Consider the following 24,615-nt stretch of genomic DNA (forward strand, 5'->3'; position numbering starts at 1 on the left):
AGGAAAAGGTGGTATCAGAAAATGTATTAAACGACTTCAAAAAACAATCTTTAACATACTACTGAGCCTACATGAAAAGCTTATAGAAAACAAAGCAGCCCCCTCCACAGAATCAAAACTACACAAAACCAGAGAGCAGAATAATTGGACTTCTCAGGCGAACATGACTTTTTTTCTAAGCGCCGTGGAGCACAGCAGGAATACAAAGCAACGCATGGTCTCCAGCTCCCTCTCCACTTGTGACATCTGGCTCAGTCCCCACTGCTGGTGGCAACGCTACCAACCCCACACTTTGATGTGGCAAATTCTCAAAATCTGCTGGCTGGTCGCGAGCCGGAGAATGAGCCCAATTTCACTCTGCGGCTCCAGAGGGAGCAAGCACGCACGTTAATGCCAGCCCAAAGAGAGAAAAGTCCTTTCTCTCTCTGTCTGTCTCTCTCTCTATATATATAAACATTTTTAAAGATTTATTTATTTAGTTGAAAGGTAGTGCAACAGAGAGAGGAAGAAGGAAGAGAGAGAAATCTTGCATCCACTGTTTTACTCCCCAAATGGTGGCAACAGCCAGGTCAGGGCCAAGCTGAACTCTATCATGGGTGGCAGAGACCCAAGGACTTGGGCCATCTTCCACTGCCTTCCCAGCTACTTTAGCAGGAAGCTGGATTGAAAGCAGAGCAGCTGGGTCTTGAACTGGTGCTCCCATACGTGATGCCAGCATCTGAAGTGGTGGCTTAATCCTCTGTGCCATGCCAGCCCTTCCCTGTTCCCGTCTCTTCCCCACAATACCAAATGGCCAAGCCACCTTCTCCTCTACACGAATCAAGAAGAGATCCAGGGCAAAGCAGCTCCAAGACTCTTTGGGTACCCAGTGCCAAAATACATACCCCAACTCTCTCAGTCCAAGCCACACTCCCCAGACAGCCTCCACCATCCCCAACAGGGCAGGCATGGGGTTGGCAGAAGGAACCCTGAGAAGATTCTAATGATGATGATGGTGTTGATGAGGGGGAGGATAATTATAATAAGGCTGTCAACATAATAACAGACTGAAATAACCTCTCAGTTGGGAAAGCAAGTTGGGGACAGGCTGTGAGCTTTTGCCAATGGTTTGATGTGGTCCACAAGAACAGGGAGTAGAATTTCCACTTTCCTGTGACTTAAGTAGCTACAGTTTCATACAAGTATACACACTGATATTTATATCTATAAATACATGGAGACATACATGATTCACTTTCATCCCCAAATCTCCACTAATCATCACATTGAAATCACAGAAACAAAATATATATATATATATATATATTCTGGACAAGGAATGACAGCATGGCTTGGGCCTTAGAGAACCTGAGCCTACGTCCCAGCTCTACTACCAGCCAAGGGCATAACCTTTAGCAGCTACTTTAATTTTTGTGTGTCTCACTTTCTCCAGCTACAGAGTGGAGAAATGATAGCATTTACCTCATCAGACTGTCATGGTGATCATATGAGTTAATTATTTCTGCAAAGCACTTAGCACAGTGCCTGGTGCATAGTATTCTCAATATAAATGATCAGCTCTTCATCCCTTTAAACATAACTAATAGTTACAGAAAGATTTTATATCCTGACATAGTTCTACCCTCCTAAATCTTAAAAGCCCTATTCCTGTAAATACATCTGGTCCAAATATCCTCAGCTGCCCTTGCCCTGCCCCCATAGCTCATCTTCTATTAAACACTTGATCTCAGAGCCACCTGCACTGAAAACACCTCCCTCTCCCTCTCTCCCTCCCTCTCTCTCTCTCTCTCTCTCTCTCTCTCTCTCTCACACACACACACACACACACACAATTGTTACCACATCCCTTGCACCGGGAGATACAATGTGGAAATGGCATTTTTCAACGTCTCTTAGGGACCATTTCTTACAGAAAGGAGTGAGTGAATGGAAAGAAGATCGCTATGAGGAAGGACCCCAAGGACAAGGACGAGAGCCCTCAGGTCACCCACAGCCAAGGGAAGACAAAACAAAAAGCCACTGAAGCCCAAACAGCAACTTCCCACCTCCCTTCCTCCCTCTTCCTCCACTCCCTTCTTCTCCCCTTCTTCATTTTCTCGACTCAGGAAGCACACAGTTCAGCAGCACCCTTCCCCAGATGCAGCTGTGCAGTCACTGGTTCTACTTGTTGGTAGAACAGAGATGAAAATCAATCATCAAAGTTGACAATGGCTACAAGTGACCTAAAATCAGCAGCTTGGGGGCCGGCGCTGTGGCGCACCAGGTTAAGCCGTCATCTGCAGTGCCAGCATCCCACCTGGGTGCCGGTTGGGGTCCCAGCTGCTCCACTTCCGAACCAGCTCCCTGCTACTGTACCTGCTAAGCCCAAGTGCTTGGGCTCCTGCACCCATATGGGAGACTTGGAGGAAGCTCCTGGCTCCTGGCTCTCAGCTTCAGCCTGGCCCAGTCCCGTCCACTGCAGCCATTTAGGGAGTGAACCAGCGGACTGAAGATCTCTCTCTCTCTCCCTGTCTCTCTCTGTCTCTCTCTCTCTCCTTTCTCTGTAACTCTGACTCTCACATAAACAAACAAACAAACAAACAAACAAAAATAAGCTGCTTGCTCTCTCAAGCACTGCACAGTCAAGTTTGTCTTTGCATTCTTCATACCTCAGTTCTGCCCTGGTGCAAAGAGACTCCTTCCTGATTCTAAACACTCGCTGGATCTTCCTGCCAAAACTGGTTCCCCAGAGAGGCTGTACCCAAGGTACATCAAAAAGCAAATGGAGGCCTCCATTTGAAAGCTGCATCTGCACTCAAGTGTGTTCCTACTCATGAGCAAAGCCTATGCTAACACGTAGAGGATGCCACAGCTGGCTGTGCGGACCACACGCACAGTACTGGCCATGGAGTCATTACTTAGGAAATGGTAGATACTGTTGCTGCAGGTGCACCTTTGCACACTTTCTTGAAAGAGAACTCTCCCTGCTGCTACTTCTTCATCTCCTCATCATCTGCTCAACTCAGAGTTTTCTGGCTTCTGATGCATCCAAACAGGAAAACTGTCCTTACTGTGGTGACCCAGTCCCGACAGCCCCTCATGGTTAAGTCAGCACAACCTCCTCAATCTTAATATCATGTCCCCTCTCAGCGCCATGAGCTCACTCCCCCATGACCCACTTCACCAAGTGAGCACAGATATTCAAAGGAAGCAGACTAAAGTCTCTATCTCTCTTCAGAACTCCAGTTCCTCGTTTCCAACCAATCTCTAGCCCCTACCTATGTCAGGACCTCACCTGCAGGTCCTCAGGCTCCTCAGACTCAGCATATCCATAATCCCTCCCCCTGAATGCCATCTGGAAAGCTAACCTCACCATCCTTCCATCTGCCCAAGCACTAAGGCGCCTTTGCTCGCCACCTCATTCTTCCTCCTTTCCCAGCATCCCAGGTCCTACAGACAAGCAGCTCTGCAGTCAGATGCTTCCTTTGCAACCCCTGTGCAAACATCTGGCCTCACACAGCTGCCTGCTGGATTCCCTGTGTGCTCTCTGCACCTGCTGCAGCTCATCTGCCATGCCACTGCCAGAGCCAACCTTTAGGAGCCACAGATCTCTGATCATCTCTAGGTTTCCTAACTTTTCAAATCTCTTTGTTGTTCTGCATCATCCATGGTTCATCCATCAGCAAATTACATGTTTTTATTACCTGTGTTATTATAAACTCCCTAGGAAATCAACGATGAACATCCCTGCTTTCCTGGAGCTTACAGTCTCCCATCATTGAAACTGTAATTTTATTCAAAATTTACACAGAAAAACAAGAAATAGGTTTTATAAATCTATATGCTGTCCATATGACACTACATATTAGCCCTTTTTTTAGATTTTATTTATTTATTCAAAAGGCAGAGTTACAGAGAGACAGAGGGAGAGAGAGAGAGAGAAAGAGAGAAAGAAAGAGATTCTCTATCCACTGGTTCACTCCCCAGATGGCTGCAAAGGCCAGAGCTGAATCTATCTGAAGCCAGGAGCCAGGAACTTTTTCTGGGTCTCCCATGTGGGTGCAGGGGCCCAAGGACCTGGGCCTCTTCCACTGCCTTCCAAGGCCACAGCAGAGAGCTGGATTGGAAGTGGAGCAGCCAGGACTCGTACCAGCACCCATATGGGATGCCGGCACTGCAGTGGCTTTACCCGCTACACCACAGTGGTGGCCCCTACATATTAGCTCTTGAAACCTCTAGCTAGTTATCTGATCCTCTTTGTTTTTCTCTAAAAGTTGGCAACAAGCCATCCTCCAACCATATCACTTTAGGATGTCCCACAAGCTTGGGGATACAAACCTTCTAAAGGCATTCAACTCATTTTTTTGAATGAAAGATATTTGATTAGTTATATGAGTAAACAGGTAATTTAGATACGTATTTGTATGCAAATCCTCATGTAGGTTTTTTTGAGCTTTCACTAGGCGCCAGTTTTAATTCCTACATTTCAGGTTTGAGCTGTGCTCCTGCCCTCCTCATGCTTTGACTGCTGGAGGTGGCAGGAATGACTTTCTCCAACGCGCCAACCTCACAAACCCCGACTTGTCCTTCAAGGCTGAGCCTAACTCTCATGCCATCTGAGCTCACGGCTGTTTGGGCAGCTCTGCTATGACAGGGACCACAATGCATGGTTATTGTCTCTTAAGGGAGGGAGTTAAACTTCAAGAACAGCCCATATCCCTAAAGTAAGAATTTTCCCCAGCTGATATCTTGAAGAAAATCATGCGAAATCGGGTGTTGGAAACGTGGATCCGGAGTTCAGAAGAAAGGTCAGGGCTAAGGGTGGTCTTCAGGCTCCTTCCGTTGTGAATGTGTGAGCACTTGGTAAGCTACAGAGCCTGGAGATGTCACGTGGGAGTCGGCTCATGAAAGCTATGGGGGTAGCTGTTTGCAAGGAAGACGTAGGTAAACACTCTCAGGCCTGGGGTGAGATGAGTCTTAAGGCAAAGCATCTGATGCACAAGCCTATGCCATATCCCTAGCGTGCAGCGTTGCAGCTGGCACTACTCAAAGCTCAACAAATCTACATGGAACGAGAGAAAGCATGCATAGAGAACCTAGTTATGTACATCTCCCGTCAAATAATGAACCAAATATCTTTCATTCAACACAATCACTAGTTGGGTGCATCTAGAAGGCCTGTGGCAGGAAGGAGAGGGGGTCCCTGCATTGGTGGGGCTGTGAGTCTGCATAAACCAAATCTGTCACTAACATGAGCAAAACATCAGATGCTGTGTCTTTATCGTTCAGGTGATTTCATAATTCTTCCAGTTACGGTTTTAAATGGTAAACATTCAATAACATCTACTGTATTCTGAAGTGCAAAGGGGTGTTGACTCATGACTGGGGCCAGCACAAGGACAGACTGTGGCCCTGAGCTGTCACTCAAACCCTACTGTTTGTCCTCTCAGGGCCGGCTCAGGCACAGGAAGGTATGTGGTTTCTCAGAACGTGCCATTCTTGTTTTATTTATTCAGACACTTCCTTCCCAGTGTCAACATCTGCTCTGCACTTTAAGTCAGACCCATTTGTTTGTAACACAGCCCAGTCAAAAGCAAGAAACCCATCTTTAAAAATACAGTTTTATGGTACAGAGGCAGGGGTTGGGGGTGTACGAGACAGAAAGAGGTCAGCAATGGTTTCCAAAATACAGTTAAATAGGAAGAGTTAGCCCTGGTGTTATATAGCACAGTCGGTAACTATGGTCTACAACAGTAATTTCTGATAGATTTTGAAATAACTGAAAAAAAGTGTGAAAGTTGTCAAGACACAGAAATGATAAATGTTTAAGCAGATGAAAATGTTAATTATCTTAATTTGATCATTACAAACTATATACTGTATTGAATTCTCATGCTATAACCATAATCTAAACAAATATTATGCATCAATTAAAAAACGCAATCATATTAAAGAATTTCATTTGGAATTAGTCATATGCAAATCCACTACTTTTTTCTTTTTCTTTTTTAGATACATATACACATGATTTTTAAAAGTCCAAACTGCTGTATTAACTAATAAAAGCAAACCTCCGGACTACCTCAGATAGCTCTATTTTTTAAGAGAGGGATAGAATTTATGATGATATCCTTGCTTGGTGAAGATGATGAAGATTTCTTTGAGCACTGTGAAGTCAATCCTGTAAATATACCTTATCCAAGTTACCAGAATGAATTTCCCAGTATTTATTATCTTACATTAAGGTGAGAAGGAAGAACAGGAAAGAAGATGTTTAGTGAAACAGCACTGTACCCTTGAATTAAACCACATAAATTGTTCCTGAAAAGGATCATTAATTAGCCTTTGGGGGCTGTGAATTTTATCAACAGCATGGCAATGGAAAAAGGATGTCCTTTGACCTTCAAAGCCTTGTAGAACAATTATCATTCAGCTCCTCCAAGGCTAACACGGGATACGCGATACGCGAGTACTACAACGGTTTTAGCAAAAGGGGAAGAAATGGGAATAGAGACAAACTGGAGGGAGCCTGGGACCAGGGAAGTCTGACGTCAGAAGGGACTTTGGAAATCACCTACTTTACACACTAGCAATGCTCAGGCCAAATCTGGTCTCTAGATGTTCATTGTTCGGCTCCCTGATATCTCTCTTTTTGGCAAATGTAAATGAATTGCCAGTGTTTTAAAATGTAAATATTTCCCACAAAAGTCTGAATTTTTGGATTCTTTAGAAAAATCAGAAGCTCTGGAGAAACTGGACCTCATTCTTACGTAACAAGTAACTGGATCTGAGTGGGCACACTCTGCAGTTCCCTCCACTCTAACGTCTCCTGCACACAAGACCAAGTTAAGAGCTTCCCCTGTACTACCCTCTCCTCTGCCCATCCCTATTGTCCCCAGTTGCTGCTCATTTGTGTCTGAGCTGCCTGGGTGAACCTTGTGAGCTTACCATGACCAATCTTAATTCCACCCCTCAATTTACACATGTGAGAGCTGAGGCAGACATGTGAAGCTAGAGGAAAGACCAGTATCCAGATCCCTTACCCACCAATCCAGTGAACACTCATGTACTTCTAAGTCCTATTTGCAAGCTCAGAAGAAGAAATGGTAGGATTTGCAAGTCATTCAGAGACCAGGCAAAGATGGAAACCTAGAGAGAATTTAATTGGAGGATGTGTGCAGGTTATATACAAACACTCTGCCATTTTATACAAGAGACCTGAGCATCCATGGATTTCAGCATCTGAGGGGCTTCCTGGAACCAACCCCCCACAAATACTGAGGGGCAAATGTATAGGCAAAATGAGCCCCAGACACTTAAATACAAATAGGTATCAACACCTCCCTAAGTCCCACATTTTTACCATGTTGGCTGTATGCTAGGCTCTTGCTGTAACTTATTCTATCCACACCCAACATCCTGCAAAGCTTGGCCTGAAGAGTAGTATTCTGGGGAGGAAATCCATTGATACTGATGTGTTCCTTTGTTGAGTAGATGTTTTGCACAATTTCTACTTGATCATGTAGGGTATGATCTGTTGTCTGAATGCACACTTTGGTATGCCATGTACAAACTTGCATGTTTGTTGCATTACCTTCAGAATTTAAAAAAAAGGCATACTAAAATTTATATGGGATGCTGCAACAAAAAACATGTAGTGTTTTTGGGGAATTTACTGGGAGCAATAAGAATACAGGAAACTGACACTCTTCGAGAGAGCAAGCAGGCCTGGTCTTCATCTTTAATGCTGTCACATTGACTAATGTACTGTGTACACAGATCATGATAGCACATTTTATGCAGATTCAGCATGATGTTTTGCTACGTTTATACACTGTATACTGACCAACTCGGGATACTCAACTCTCATCTCCAAAATTTACTCTTTCTTTGTGATGAGAACATTCCAAAATTCTCTCTTCTAGCTTTTACTACCTTTTTTCACACAACAGCTGTCTCTTCTCAAAGGGCTTAAGCGCTTCTTTTGAGTGGGTTATAAAAGCAAAAGATATTATAGTTTTAAGCTGTATTAAAATATTAAAATCTGTTCCACCATTGAATGTGCAAAGTATAACTAATCAGAATGAGAACACAAAGAAAAAAATTATAAAGAACTACTCCTTCAACAAGTACTGGATCCAATTCCAACTGCTCTTCATAAGAGTTATCACGTATTTGACCCTTGTTATATAATGACATTATAATTCAAAGGTCAGGCTCTGCATGCACTCAGATCATGATCCTACCACTTACTAGGCTGAATGACCTTAGCAAAAAAATCACTCTAGGATCAAGATAATCTGATCCCCATAGCGTAAGACATGTGATTCCTCTGATAGAACATGTTTAATAAACATTAACTAGGATTATTATTACCAATCACTAGACAGCAGCCTTACCTTGCATACTGGCCCACGAAGCAGAAGTGATTTCCCATCCAACATTGTAATCATGCTGAGTTGTCACACCATAAGATTTCACATTTAAATAAAGCATCAAACACTGTTCTGACTTTTTTACATTAGTCTTTTACATTAACATAGATGAGAAGCAAATACTCTTGAGATTCTACAACTTCCTTATTTTAAGGGGAAGCTCAAAAACAGAACTTAAAACACAATAGAAGATGCTGACATTGGTGGTACCAATATAATAGTGTTCAAACATATCTTAATTTCTTAGCATGACTTGCAGATTCTCCACAATCTAGCTCTATCTCACTCACCCAGTCCAAAAGCCCAGGCATGGTTATTCCAAACTGCTCTGCTTCCTTCAAACACACCAGACCTCCACACCTCTGTGCTGTTCCCTTATTTCAGCAGGATTCCATGGCATCAAAGAAATCCTGTCCTTTCTTCAAGTCCCAGCAAAACCACAAAACTTTTCTCATGTCTTCACCTTAAATGAACCTCTCTTGTTCTTGGTCATTCAGCAGCACATTACTGCTGTGTATTGTAGATATCTTGTGCATTACAGATATCTGTAAACATACCTATCTTTCCCAGGAGACTAAATTCTTTGAAGGTAGGAACTCTGTGTTCTCTCCATGAACTCAACTTTGCATTATAGTTCAATCCCATTATCCACCCAGCTATTCTAATATCTACAAGGAACCTCCCAAAGAGAACTCCAGCTAGCTCAAAATACATGCACTTTTGTCATCTCTAATTAAAGTTGAAGTAACTAGATGATACTCTTTGGAATGCTGTAGTTATACAAGCAGATATTGTTTGTTTTCCCCTTTCCTACAAGCCTTCTATATTCAATTGCATTTTATGAATTAAGGCCCAGAGATAGAGGCCTGCATTGTGGCACAGCAAGTTAATCAGCCAGTCTTCCATATGAGTGCAAGTTCAAGTCCTGCTGCTCAACTTCCAATCTAGTTCACTGCTAATGCACCTGGGAAAGCAGTGCAACATGGCCCAAGTCCTTGGGCCCCTGCCATCCACGTGGGAGACCTGCATGGAGTTCCAGGCTTCTGCCTCTGCCTGGCCCAGGCCCAGCCCCAGCCTTCGTGGTCATCTGGGGAGTGAACCAGTAGACTGAAGATCTCTCCCTGTCTCTCTCTCTCTCTGTAACTCTTTCAAATAAAATAAATCTTAAAAAAAAAAAAAAAGAGATACATCAGAAAAAGATGAAATCTTGAGATCCATTGGAGCAAGGACATAAAACGTGAAGATTAACCATATGTAACTGTCCCCCTCTAGCTCTAATTTCATGGCCAGATCCACTCCCAAAGCTCTATGAACTGGACAAATTTCAGACTCCACCACAGCTGCCTCTCAAAGTCAGAAGCCAAAAGAACTTCGTCTATGGTCCTCGGCCACCTCCCCACACCTCTCGCCCTTCGCCCTTGCTGATACTCAGGCCATAGATGAGAAGGGTCCCTATTCTCCTACAAACTCACACATAAGTGAGAGGAACCAAGAAGGGTGTTCCTAGGTGGTCAGTGTGGCATAAGTTGTAGAATCCCATAGTTAAATGCTTCTATTATCTAATGTCTATTCCATGGGGGTGGGGGGGTGATACACGCTCTGGCAGTGACATGGGTACCTGCATTTACACACTATTCAAAAGAAGCTGTAATGACATAATGAATCATCTGTCCCTTCCCTTCAGAATCTTCTCCAGCTTCCTCACTCTGCCTATACCAGCCTGAAGAATTTCTCAGAGCTGACACCTGTCCAGATAAATAACAAACCATTAGAACATACTAAATGGACAGAATTTGACAGAATAACTGAAATTCCTACTCTGGGACAGGAGCTGGAAACCCACCTTCAATCTAAACTACTATTCAGATAATTCAAGGTTTATTAAAAAAAAAATCCTCTGGCCCAGGAAATTGATTCGAAAACGTTATATCTCATAATCTACTAAAAATGTAATGTATTTCGTGTAAACCCCGCCTAAACTTCAAGGATGGTGTGTGCCAGACCGACCAGGCATGCCAAGGATAAGGAAAAGCACCGTTTTGCTTTTGATGGCCAAATTGTGTTAATGGTTGCCAGCTCCCTGACCAGCTTCTGCGTACCGCCGAGACCTGATTTGGTTACCTAGAGCGAGCCCGAGACGGGCCATGAAGCACCAAGTCCTAGCAAGTTCCCGCTAGGAGCCCAGGTGCCCGAAGTGCCTGGCTCTCCCGCGGCGGCGGCTAAACCAGGCTGCAGCGCTCGGCCCGGGCTGACCCCACAGTGCCGAACCTGGCGCCGCCGCGCAGAATCCGCCCGCCCCGCGCTGCTCTCCTCGCAGCCCACGCGCCCCAATCAGGGGGCACCTGCGTGCAGCCTGCCGCCTCGACCAGGGCGGCCGGAGGCCTAGCGGCCCTCGGGGCATGGAGACCCACCTGGATTGCACTCCTTGTTCTCCCTGCGCAGCCTACAGCAGCCCTAGAAGCTATCTCCAGGAGTCCCGGGACGGATCTCCTCTCTGAACCCCATCCGGGGACACCATCTTCCCCCTAGGGGCCCCTCTCTGGTTCAGATTCCCAGAGTAACTTGCCCAACGCGGAGCAGCACACCATCCAACAGGGTGGTGTCGAGGCACCGACCCTCGGCCCCCACCCTGGCACACGCCCCAAACAAGAAACCGGTTCCGAGCTGCTCGGCCCCCAGGGACAGCGTCGCCGCCGGGTCCCTGTACTGCTCAGACACCAAGCGGTTGCTCCTGGCCTCCAGGAGGCTGGGCGGCAGGGGCGGCCGCCGGCCTGGGTCCCCCGCGAGCTCCAGCCCCTTTACCTGAGCACCGGCCTCGGCAGGGGGCTCCGGGGCGCAGCACAGGGCGCAGTGCCCCGGGCGGGCCGGGCGGGTGGTGCGCTGGGGACCGCGACCGCCGCTCTCCCCTGCAGCTGCTGGCGGGCCGGCGTCTATTTATCCGGGGGCCCGGCCCCCGCCGGGGTATTGGGCAATCGGGGCCGCTACGCGCTGCCCCGGGGGCCGCCGCCCTCTGCCCCCGCCGAGCCCCGCGGCGGCGACGGCGGCGGCGGCCACATGGAACTCAGAAGCCGGCCCCTCCTCTGGGCTCCACCTTCTCTTTCTCCTCCTCCCTGGGAAGTTAATCCCGGTCTTTCTGTCCCTTGTCTCTCTTCTTCGTGGGGCACCCCGGCCAGTCTGAACCGGTTGTGACTGCGCGGTTGGTGGGGGAAGGAGGAGGAGGCGGCTGCGGCGGAGATGGAGGCGGAAAAGCGAGCGGTAGGGGCGCTGCGCCTGCTCTCGCGCTGCCGGCCTGGCCGGGCCAGGCCAGGCCAGGCGGAGGGAGGGCACTGCCCGGCCGGCCCGAGCCACCCAGGCCGCTGGAGAGGTGGGCACCGCCAGCCGGACGCCCTCCCGGGCGCACACGCACGCGTCTGCAGGCGCCGCTGCGCCCCCACCGCCCACCGCGTGCCCAGCCGAGCCAGCCAAGGACCGTGAGCGTCTAGGGGGAGCGAGGGGTCTAGAAATGAATAGAAGTTGCCCTCGTCTCCCTGGCTCCCAGGGCCGCCGGGCGCCCTCCTGGCCGGAGCTCTATACCCAGCTGGCTGGGATCCCGGAGAAACGGGCACCACAACTTTGTGGAGTCGGTGCTCCTGGGCAGTGAGGAGTGTGGATGCCAAGTGCTGTCCTTTGTGACAGCTCCACGAGAAAGGAGGGCGCCCCGCCGTGCACACGGGGAAAGCACTGGCACAGAAGGACCTTTAACGTGTCCCTGTCCAGCAGGTGACCTGCGCTGACAAGCCCATCTGTGGGTAAAAGGAGACGGGCATAGGCGCCGACATGGACAGTGCTGTGTCCCCAGAATCACTGCCCGACACTGGATGTGGGCCGTGGACACTCGGGGTTCGCTGGTGGGAACCCCCTTTGGCGATACGCACATTTTGTGTTCCTGTGTGAATGTGCATTTTCTCCTGAATGGGCGCCATATTCTCTTGCAGCTTCCCAAAAGGGGTTAGGGCCACCCCCACCTTGGTGCAAATTCCCATTATCCATTGAACACTTTCATTCTGGCGCGCAGAGGGTTGGTTTCGGGAGTGCAGACTAAGCTGCTGACCTTCCCTGAGTCTTCTAGTCCTTGTCTGAGACGTGAGGAGGAGTCCTTGTCTGCCTCTGAAGTCTGCAGTCCGGGGGTCTGTGTGAGCTGGGAGTTCAGAATCCCAGCCCTGTCACACCGGTCCTGGGTTTTGCAGTACGAATGTGGTGGAGGGCCAGCCCTTCCCCACCACAGCAAGGCTTCCTTCTGCACAATCTAGGGGCTTCAGGTTCTGGGGAAGAGAACCGCCATCGGTAGTCACCAGTATTTTGTCTTGTCTTAGAAGCCGGGAAAGAGTGGGATTAACAGTAGGACCAAGAGGAGCAAGGGACAAAATGATACTGCCTACACCCTTAAAAACTGTTTGAAGAGGAGAGAGCATACAAAGGCTTCGCACCATGTGCTCACTTTGACCTGTTTTGGGATTGTTCAACTGTGTTTGCTCTGTGGTAATGCATTGACTTGTACGCTGATAATTTGTGTGCTTTTCTTTATATGCTTCAATAAAAGCTATGTTTTACAGTGTTTTCTTTGAATCAAACTGATCACAATGACCAGTATGTTGGTCAGACAGTCTCTGTTGGAGGACCAGAACACCTTGTTTGAAAGCTATTCCTACAACCACCAACTAGTTCTGAAATTGCTATGTCCCTCTTCCCACCTGCCCCAAGTTTTCCCAGATGTCTTTCTCTTAGGGTGTCTGGCCAGCTCTTCCAGGTCTCCTCAAGCCAGTGCATGCCTACCAACTAAAAACTGGGTCCCTCTTCATGGGCAGGTGAGGTTCAGGCTTTGGCACAAGACCCAGCCCAGAAGTCACCCTCACATGGCTGCAAGGCCAGGCTTTGACAGCTAGAAGGCAGCCTGGAGCACTTAGCATTGGAACAGGCTCTGGGAGCCCCGGCCACTTGACTCAGGAGATTGTCACCAGGCAGGAAGGTGACAATCGTCCCCACCCCTGTGAAGGTTCATCATTCAGTCACCAAGACATGCAAGCGAGACAATCTACTCCAACTGTGACATTTGACCTGCAAATGAAATTTGACCCTAGAAGCAAGAGAAATGCCCCCAGTCAATCACCCTGGGGTAAGAAGAGGGGTAACATTAAAGTTCAGAGTCAAGGCTAAAACCCATTTGTGATGGCCCAGGTCTCCACCCGCAGTGACTCCCAGGTTCCAGATGTGCTTGCCAGGCGAGGGTCAGGTAAGTTAAACACTGCTGGCCTTACAGCTTTATGTAGTGTCTGCCTGTTGGATCACTCTCCAGGCCCAGGAGTCAGGTAATTTCAGTGAGATGGTGTGAGAATACAGTAGGTCATTAAATACAGTAGATTTAAATGAACACCCCTTGGCAAGAAAAGTAACCTTGGAGAAAACTTTTTAATTTATTTGTAAGGCAGAGTGACAGAGAACTTCCATCCACTGGTTCACTCCCCAGATGGTTACTAATAGCCAGCCTGTAGCTGCACTCCTTTAACAACCAGGCCAAATCCTGGAGCCTGAACTCCATCTGGGTCTCCCCCTTGGGCCATCTTCCACTGTTTTCCCAAGCCCATTAGCAGGGTGCTTGATTGGAAGTGGAGCAACTGGGACTTAAACCAGCACTCATATGGTTTGCCAGAATCACAGGCAGGAACCCCAGAAAACAAAAACAAAACTTGTAAAGAAAAAGTCGGAACAGAGGTGATGCTTTGAATAAGAATCTGTTCTTTGTTTTCCTAATTTGTTTGCTCCTTCAGTCCTTTGGAGAATAAGATGGAAAAATTACCCTAAGATTGCTCCTTGGTCCTCATTCCAGCAAGGAAGCAGAAACAAAACAGGGGGCTGGTGCTGGTGCTGTGGTGCAGCACGTTAAAGCCCCAACCTGCAACTCCAGCATATGGCTGCCGGTTCAAGTCCCAGCTGCTCCACTTCCAATCCAGCTCTCTGCTATGACCTGGGAAAGCAGAAGATGGCCCAAGTCCTTGGGCCCCTGCACCCGCATGGGAGACCCAGAAGAAACTCCTGGCTCCTGGCTTTGGATCAGCACAGCTCTGGCTATTGGGGTCATTTGGGGAGTGAACCAGTGGATGGAAGACCTCTCTCTGGCTCTGCCTCTCTCTGTAACTCTGTCTTTCAAGTAAATAAAATAATAAATGTTAAAAAAAAAAAAAGAGGGGCTGGTACTGTGGTGCAGCAGGTTAATGCATGGCCTGAAGTGCCGGCGTTCCATGTGGGCACTGGTTGGAGATCCCACTTCTGACCTAGCTCTCTGTGATGGCCTGGGAAAGCAGTAGAAGATGGCCCAAGTCCTTGAGCCCCTGCACCTGTGTGGGAAACCCGGCGGAGGCTTCTGGCTCCTGGCTTCAGATCACGCAGCTCCAGCCATTGTGGCCAATTGGGGAGTGAACCATTGGATGGAAGACCTCTCTCTTTCTCTCTCTCTCTCTCTCTCTCTCTCTCTCTCTCTCTCTCTCTGCCTCTCCTCTCTCTGTGTAGCTCTGACCTTCAAATAAATAAATCTTTTTTTAAAAAATAAAGAAACATAACAGGGGGCTGGTGGTGGGGTAGGGGAGGCAGGTGCATTTGATCAGCCCGTCACTGATCCAGCACTCACCCAGCTGACCACAGTTTCCTTCCTCACCTCTGCTTCGCAGTTTCTTTTCCTCTGAACGTTGTCATTCTTCCTCTGTTTCTGAATGACAGCACAGTGCCAAAGAAAGTACACTTTGAGATGAAAATAATGAAAGAAAATATAATTGAGGGCTTTTATAGCAGTTAGCCCAGAGATCTAAAAGTCATTCTTTTAATGAATTCCATTTCATTCTCTCACAATCTGGCAGATGAAAGACAAGAAAATAATGAAAGATAAATGATTCTCTCTGATGTCTATAGAGCTTTCATTCAAAAGGACCAGTTTTCACACGTTCAAATTGACTGAAAAGGCAGGAAATAGCAGATTTGTACCAGCACTCCTCCAGAACATCATTTCATCTTTTCTCCGCTTATATTTGATCATACTAACTACTCAAATAATTTTTAGTCTTAGGGGAGGGGATGGGAAGAGAAATAGATGCTATGCTTTGAGAATCTGCTAATGGCCAAGGACTGTACTTTCTCACATACGCCACAAAGCCTCTCCTGTGGTTGAGTATTGCTCTCTTCATGTCACAGAGGTGGAGATTGGAATTCCAAGAGGTTGACTTACATGGTGACTCCATCAGTGCGTAGGTAAGTGATGGGGTGAGAATCAGACCTGGGTCTGGCAGATTGCTAAGCCTGCGTTCCTTTCGCTGCCTTGGAAAAACCATTCCAGGCTGGTTAGAGTTCACCCTACAGACTCGCCGGTGACGCATGTTAGCACATCTACTATTCATGAGAATCCAGGGAAGTAGGTACAATTATTTTCATCTGTATTCTGCTGCTGATGAAAATGAGCTAGAGAGAAGTTAGGTACTTTGCCCCCAGTCACAGTCCCTGGGAGCTGAGGCTGAGGTTTGCATTGAGGTGGCCTGACTGCAGAGAGTGACATCTCTGCATTCTCCTGAAAGTGAGAATCAGAAAGCTTGTTTTGGTGCAGAAAAAAAAGTGAAATCCATGCAGAGCTTTTTTTGTAATCTATGTTCCCATCAACTTTCTGAAATCCCTTTGGAAATATGTGTGTGCGTGCACACAAACACTGTCCACTTCTCGTCCTTCTGACTTGCACTGAGTGACCCTTACACCGTCACCAAAACAGCCCACTCTCAGGTGCACCAGTTTCCAAAGCACCCAATGTATCTTCACCTGCAGGGCTCCTGCTAAGATTTCCTGGCTGCCTGAATGTGCTTATTGTCTTCTTATGCAATGAAACTGTAAGTTCCTGAGGTCTGTCCCACTCCACACTGTTCCCTATAGCCCAGTGGCTGGAACAGGATAAAGCGTTGCTCAATGAGTGTTTTTAAATGACTGAATGAACAAATGAATGAATGCATGCCCAAACCAGTTATTCTATTGCAGCAGATCATCGACATTTCTCAGCTGCCCCACTCTACCAAGTACCACTAGTGTTTTACCCATTGCATAGAAAGGAAACTAAGGCCTTATGAGGTTAAGAGAGCTGCCCAGCGTGGGAGGGTATCCCAGCAGCAGACAGAAAATAAACACAGCCCCGACTCCATACCTATCGCTTATGGCCTGCACCAGGCTGTTTCGCAGCATTACTCCAGAATCCATTGCAGTGCTTGGTACACGGTAGGTTCTCATACATGTATGGGAGGAGAGAAGAAAATTTTCTCAGGAGTCCAGGACGGCATGGAGCTACTGTCCACATTTTTAATTCTGTCACGGAGTCACATCTATTGCAAATTCAGCATGCACAATCTATGGTGTAATCACATTAGATTAGGGCAATAGATTAGCAGAGGGGTTTACTCTCAAAGGTGGGCTGTTGAGTTCAGTGTAGCAATGGATCCAATTTCTTCTTGGAATAGATGAATGTTATTTACATAAGACCAGTGAATTGCATCTTTGTTATGAAACAATACTAGTTTTTAAAATGTGCCTCCACCTAAGTGTCTGACTTGAATGTATTACATAACAAAGTTTAGAGTGCTCCAAATAATTTTTCATTTTAGAGTGTTAAGTTCTAGCTCTTTTTTTTCCTTAATTGCATGATGTAAGAGAAAGAGTATGACCTCTACACTCTGCATGGGGTCCACACTGCCCCAAATTTATGGACAAGCAAGTACTTGATTCCATGATTTCAGCAGATCAACAGTTTCTATTTGGAAAATATGGTCTCCTTAGACCTAACCAACACTCTGCAATTTTTATATTTTGGGTTTGATTTAGAAGAGCTAACCCATGCAACTAAAAGTTATAAAGAAAAAAATACCCTTGAAGGAAAAAAAAAAGTCAAGCTGTTTCATGAGTTTGAACCTAGAAAACTCAATACAATAGAACTAATTGAAAAGAGTAAGTGGGCTCCCATACACTCCTGGGGCTGGCCTCCCATTAGGTGGTTTGCTCTTCTCTATCTCTGCCACCCAGCACATTGCTGAAGTTCTTAAATCTTTCCTTTAAAGTACTGACAGAGTTAGTTCCAAGTGAGGGCAAAGCAGCCCACTGTGGATGGGAAATGAGTTTGAGGTCATCGGCTTTATTTTAAAGATGCATGTGAATCCAGTCTTCTACTCCACATCCATGTTTGTTCTCATATAATATTTAGTATCAATCATTATCTGATTTTATAATTTATTTATTTAAAGGTTAATAACATTTAATATTAATCCTTTAATAGAACACCAGCTTGCATTTTGAAGCAATTACTTTTTACAGTGTTTTAGTCAGGATCTTGGCAAGAAAGAATTTATTGTCTATAGTCAAGTGAAGGAACGTTAAAGGAAGAACAAAGAAATAGACAAAGGGTAGTCAAAGTGGGGGGGGGGGGCAGGCAATTACTGCCCTGCAGCTTAAGCGCCACAGGAAAGACCCAGCGTTCCTGGCACCTGGGGGAGCTGCACCTGCAATGGAGGGACCAGCTGCAGGCAGCTGGAATTGGGAAGAGAATTTTATTTCCAGAGACAAGATGCCAAAATGGCTGTAGAGAGAATTCCCTTACCTGTCTCACTGTTTGCAAGTCTCTGATATGGTCTATCACTGGCCAGCCCCAAGCAGAAGCCAGGTGTTGAGGGAGCCCAAGGAATATTGCCGACCAGGGGTTAGCCTCCTAGGCGAGGAGGGATAAGAAGGGCAGACTTTGGTTTGGGGTGGGGATGGTGGCCAATGGAAAATGACTAGAACCATCAGACAATCTGCTGGGTATTGTATGTTCATTATATTTTTTTATCCTTTTATTTTCCTAGTGACCATCTTACGAGACAGAACTATTTCCCATTTTATAGACAATAAAACAAAGTTGTGGATTGTAAACAATCTGACTCTGGATTCTGTGCTCTTAACCACTACACCATCCAACCAAACTATATTAAAAATAATGATTTTAAAAATAGTGTTTTGGGTGGGGTAGGAGTGTTTGACCCAGCAGTTACGCCACCAGCTGGGATGTCAGTTGGGAAACCCGTGTGCTATCTGGAGTTTCTGGTTTAGAGTCTTGGCTCCCCTCTCAATTCCAACTCCCTGCCAGTGTGCACTCTAGCACAGGGAGGCAGAAGGTGATGGCTCAAGTGTCTGAGTCCCTGCCACCCAAGTGGGAGACCTGGATTGTGTTCTCAACTCACAGCTTTAGTCTGGTTCCAGCCTGGCCATTGTGGACATTTGGGTTGCAAGCCTGCAAATGTGTTAGCTGTGTCTGTATGGCTGGCTGGCTGTCTTTCTGTCCATGTCTGTTCCTGGATTCACAAATAAGCAAATAAAATTGGAAAAATATTTTTTTAAGTCTTAAAATTATTTGGCTAGTTAAAAAATTAGATAAATGATTCTGTCCCGGTTGCCCCTCTTCCAGGCCAGCTCTCTGCTGTGACCAGGGAGTGCAGTGGAGGATGGCCCAGGTGCTTGGGCCCTGTACCCCATGGGAGACCAGGAAAAGCACCTGGCTCCTGGCTCCTGCCATCGGATCAGCACGGTGCGCCGGCCACGGCGGCCATTGGAGGGTGAACCAACGGCAAAAGGAAGACCTTTCTCTCTGTCTCTCTCTCTCACTGTCCACTCTGCCTGTCAAAAAAAAAAAAAAATTTAGATAAATGTTATTTGTCACATAGTTTTTGATCGTCACCAGGCTTCTATTGATGTTTGCCTTAATTTCACCAGCAATTCACCTTATGGTCAGCTTCATGCATTTTTTTGGTGATTCTATTATTTTCAACTTGCAACTGCCCACCTTTTTAAAAATTTTGTAAATGTTCCCCATTTGTTTGTAAAATAAATCATCATGCATGAACTACAAATATACTGCCTATTCTCATTTATTCATTCATTTAGTTCTTGATCTTCTATGTGACACCACTACTGTGTTGAAACAAAGGGGCTTGCTACCTAAGAGGGCTGATTGATATTTAACAATAAGTTGCTAACTACCTTAGTCAGGTAGGCAACACAGAGCTGGAAACACTGCTTGAGTTGAGAAGGAGTGAAAATCATTTGCAAAGTTTTAATGGCATGAAAGAGTCACCTAGCATGATTGGTAATTACAATGGATAATTACAAATGGTTAAAGGGTGTGAAGTGGAAAGTAAGAAGAGACAGGGCTTTCTTTGGTTCCAGTTTTCATCTCTTGATGAGACTGTGTAAGTTGAAGAATTTAGAAATACTCAGGTCCATATAGAGATCCGGTTGGCAGGGACTACACAACTCCATCAGCAAATTAAAGGATTCTGACTCTTTCACTTCCATTCTGGCAAGATTTTATTTAAGATTTAAAGTCTCAGGAGAAAGAGTGTGAGTGTCTTCGCTTGGGTCATGTAACCACCTCTAAGCCAGTGGAAGACAAGACACTATGATGGCATTCACTGAGAAAGGTCAGTAAATTGGGACACCAACCAGTCAAAACACCACAAATGTCTTTCACAATGGTTTATATCATGAAAGGTCTTGCCTCCATAGTAAGGCTATCCAGGAAGCAAATAAGAAACACTGAAACACTACACAGTGGAATGAATGACATGATTGAATTTGTGTTTCAAAATGATCACTCTTAAACCCTATAAAAGGATGGACTGGAAGACTAGTTATGTGGCCAATGTAAAAGATGAGGCAAAAGTATAAAAAATTAAAATCTATAAAATTATAAAGAGATAGGGGACCAGTCTGAAAGAATAAGAAGTATTATAATGAATAGATTGAGGGATTAGGAAAGAGAAACATATCTTCCAAATTTCCCATAAGAGTTTACAAAGAATTTCTGGAAAAGCAGGGAAATAAATGTACCTCACACTACAGAGAATAGTTCTAGTTACAAATATTGTCTCTTGTTCCAACAATAACCCCCCCACACACACACACACTGAAGAAACTGCAGCATTACCGAATATCAAACATATCTCCAAAATTTCTTTTGTTGTTGAAAATTGTATGAAATTCTTTCCCTCAGTCTCAGTTTGTTGATTTGTGGTTTGGAAAAGAAGATCATGAATCACTGAACAGACTGAAACAAAAAGTGGGAAACCTCTTGGATACCAGGATAGTGAGCAGTAGTGTCTGGCAAAGCAAACGCTAACATTTAACTGGAAATAGGCTTGACCTAGCCAAGAAGAATCAAGAGTTGATGATTATGCTAACGAAAAAAATGTACAATACCCTTTGGCGGTAGCAAGGAAACATAGCGCCACTCAGATAGGAACATGCCAACAGTCCTTTTATCATCAATCAAATGTACTCAGATAAAATTTTCATTGTATTTCTGAATCCACAAAATGGTATGACCCATAGCCAGGACTCTTGGATCCATCACACAGACTCTGGTCCTTACCATGATGAGGCTGAATTAACCATTAAAGTTTAAAGTATTTGGGACTGGCATTGTGGTGCAGTAGGTGAAGTCACCACCTGTGAGTTCAGCAGCCCATATAGGCACCAGTTCAAGTCCTGGCTGCTTCACTTCAATCCAACTCCCTGCTAATGGGCTGGCACAGCAGCAGAAGATGGCCCAAGTAGTTAGGCCCTTGCCCAGATGAAGTTCCTGGCTCCTCACTTTAGCCTGGCCCAGGCCTGGCCATTGTGGCCATTTGGGGTATGAACCAGTGGATGGAAGATATTCTCTCTATCTCTCTCTCTCCCCTCTCTCTGTAACTCTTCAAATAAATAAATAGATCTTTTAAAGAAAGATTTAAAAGATTTTAAAAAGTTAAAGGGTTTGTCTCCTTCCTTACAACTTGGTTTAAATTATAAAATGCTTATCTATTTTCTTTAATTTTTTATCTTGTGGTACCAAGAACCATAGCTTATTATTATTTTGTTTCCTTATTACTTGTACAATGATAGTCCTGGGAATTTCTTTCTATTGAACCAGGTCTTCCAGATATCTTGGAAGAGCAAAGAGCTTCTTATGGGCATTCTAATTTGCAAATTATTTGGTGCATTGATTATGTTTCTTTATCACACATGATCATGGATTTTTTGAGACTTCTGAATTTGAATCATAATCGTAAAGCTAGAAGGGGCCCAGGAGACTAGCAGGTGTACCCTCATACTCAATGTAGAATTGAGTCTGCTAATTTTTCAGATGAAGAAACAGAAATACCAAGAGGTTGAATGAGAAGAGGCAGAGGTAATAGACACTAAGGGCACAGATTCTGAAGCCAAACCTACCTGCTCTCTTTACAAGCTTGATGAAGGTCCTTCTCTGTGCCTGTTTTCTCATCTGCAAAGAGGAGAAAATAAAACCTACTTCACTGGAAGTGCTGTACAACTACTTTCTTTCACTGATATACAAAGAACCCCAATACAACTGATACTCTGAACTCACTCCCCCTATACATGGTTAAAAGAAGACAAATCTATCCATTGACAAATTTACAGTGACTGTAAATAGATGTTTCATTTATACCATCTCTTGAAGTGTATCATCAGAGCTAGCATCAGAGTTCTTAAACTTTGTTCAAGAAGTTTCTATAGTGACAGGCAAATGTGATAACCAGCCCAGGGAATCAGCAAAGTCCAGAAACCAACAATGTCTGAAAATCGGCCCTTTACCCAAGTGGACCTGTATCTCTGCTCTGATATAGCCCTCACTCCACATCACACCGGTGTTTGCATAACCCAAGTACATCTTTTGTTAACTTTCCCTAATGAACCAAAGGCTTGGATCCACTCTTAGATGTAATTCTTGGAAAGGCTGCTAGTTCAACTTTTCTTTGGATGGTCAAGATTATTTTTGGTAGGTTTTTGAGCCAATTGTGTTACAACCACCAAATAAATGAAGAAAAAGAAATATGTAATGAACTCCGATGGGCTGACAACTATAATCAGTAATAACTCTGACTTTCTAAATGTGGTCCAAATGATATATTTTATAAAGAGAAGTATGTAGCTAATGTACACCAAAAGCCAAAAACTCAATATGTAAAAGGTCTACTTAAGAAAAATGAGCTATAAGAATTGTTATACCACACAGTATTCCCCCAACCATACAACTAATGAAAGTAACTCTTACAGCAGAAACCAGAAAGCACAGCATCCCGTACCTGCAGTGATTATTAGTTGAATAAATCTAATCACCATCAATGAAAAATATCTTGTATTAACTTGAATATGCACTACCTAATGTGAGTACTGAATGAAATATGAAGAATTTCGTTCACAATTAACATTTTAAAGACTGACTGATTTATTTACTCACTGGAGAGAGAGAGCTGTCAAGGTCTGGCTCACTCTGTAAATGCCTTCAACAGCCAGGACTATGCCTGGCTGAAGCTGGGCGCTGGAATGCAATCCAGGTCTCCTGCCTGGGTGGCAGGAGCCCAGTTACTTGATCCATCACTTCTGCCTCCCAGGGTCCACACTGGCAAAAAATCGGAGTCGGGAACCAGAGTCAGGTATGGATCCCAGACAATAACAAACACCTGCCCTAGTATTAACTTTTTAATAAGAAATGAGCAATAAGGAAACAAAATAATAATAAGCTATGGTTCTTGGTACCACAAGATAAAAAATTAAAGAAAATAGATAAGCACTTTATAATTTAAACCAAGTTGTAAGGAAGGAGACAAACCCTTTAACTTTTTAAAATCTTTTAAATCTTTCTTTAAAAGATCTATTTATTTATTTGAAGAGTTACAGAGAGAGGGGAGAGAGAGAGAGAGAGAGAGAGATAGAGAGAATATCTTCCATCCACTGGTTCACACCCCAAATGGCCACAATGGCCAGGCCTGGGCCAGGCTAAAGTGAGGAGCCAGGAACTTCATCTGGGCAAGGGCCTAACTACTTGGGCCATCTTCTGCTGCTGTGCCAGCCCATTAGCAGGGAGTTGGATTGAAGTGAAGCAGCCAGGACTTGAACTGGTGCCTATATGGGCTGCTGAACTCACAGGTGGTGACTTCACCTACTGCACCACAATGCCAGTCCCAAATACTTTAAACTTTAGCTTTTATTTCAAAATTATTCTATTTAACATTTGAAATTTTAAGGATTATCAGAGTGCCAAAAACATTCTTTTCTCCCTAGAGATCAGGAGAAAATTTTTTTAAAAATTATAGATGTGGGCCAGCCACTTTGTAAAAACAGACTGTCAGTCTTCAAAAACGTAAAGCTAGAGAATTAATCTGTGGCCCAGTAATTCCACTCCAAAGTGTATAATCAAGAGAAATGAAAACGTATGCCCTCATAAAAGACTTATATATCAATGTTTATAGCAACTTTATTCACAATAGGCAGAAATGGAAACAGCCTCAAGATCAATAAATAAAATGTGATAGAGAACTGCAATGGAATGTTATTCTTCCATAAAACTTACTGACACATGTTATAACAGGGATGAACCTTGAAAACCTTTTGCTAAGGGAAAAAAGCCAGACAGAAAAGGCTATAGATTATATGATTGCATTTGTATGAAATGCCCAGAAAAGAATAAATCTTAAAAAACCCTGGAAAGTATGTTAATAGTTTCCTAGGGCTTAGAGTGGGGGAGTAACTCCTAGAGGATATCAGTGGGGACTGGGTTTCTTTATGTGGTAATAAGAATGTTCTAGAATTGACTGGGTGATGGTTGCACAACTCCATAAATACCCACACAAAAAAACCATTTAATTCTATACATTAAGTTACATGTAAATTGTAAGTCAATTGAATTGTATGGTATATGAATTTTATCTCCACAAAGCTGTTACTGAAAAGAACAACGGATGGGATTTTAGCTTGTGATTTTTAAAAAAAAGCTTTCCTAAAAACACACTTTTTTGCTTATCTCCTCTAGAACAATGGAACTGTCTAACGCTGTGCCAAGTTAGGGGCCAGACATGATCTGCCTTGACTAACAACAGAAAAAGTGCAACCCTTGGAGGGAGGAAGGCTTATTGTTTAATGTAAGTTGTGACATGTACAGGCACAAAGAACACAGAACACAGCACAGTCTCACATGCCCTCTATGAGGGGAATTCAAAAATTCATTGGAAACAGAATGAAAAGTTTACTTTTCTGCAAAATGTTCTGAGATTGGCACATGAGAAGTTTTCAAAAAGTTCAAGAAAATGCATATTGTGAAAAACTACACGAGAATTTCAGA

General features: G+C 44.8%; 1 protein-coding gene across 3 annotated transcripts in view; it reads right to left on the reverse strand.

The window, feature by feature from the left end:
• SLC16A9 (solute carrier family 16 member 9) overlaps positions 1 to 12,023 on the reverse strand; it is a 51,786-nt gene extending 39,763 nt beyond the window's left edge. The window contains exon 1 of one of the 3 annotated variants that reach the window (XM_089314879.1): positions 11,506 to 12,023. The gene's annotated coding sequence lies outside the window, so the exon portion shown is untranslated. Of the gene's footprint in view, positions 1 to 10,825; positions 11,112 to 11,216 lie in introns of those variants that run through there. The other 2 variants (XM_002718477.6, XM_051823884.3) reach the window with 2 other exon arrangements.
• Between the last annotated feature and the right edge of the window lie 12,592 nt (positions 12,024 to 24,615).

The sequence above is a fragment of the Oryctolagus cuniculus genome, chromosome 15, assembly GCF_051225735.1.
Source record: "Oryctolagus cuniculus isolate XC-2025 breed Fujian yellow rabbit chromosome 15, ASM5122573v1, whole genome shotgun sequence".
Lineage (NCBI taxonomy): Eukaryota > Metazoa > Chordata > Mammalia > Lagomorpha > Leporidae > Oryctolagus > Oryctolagus cuniculus.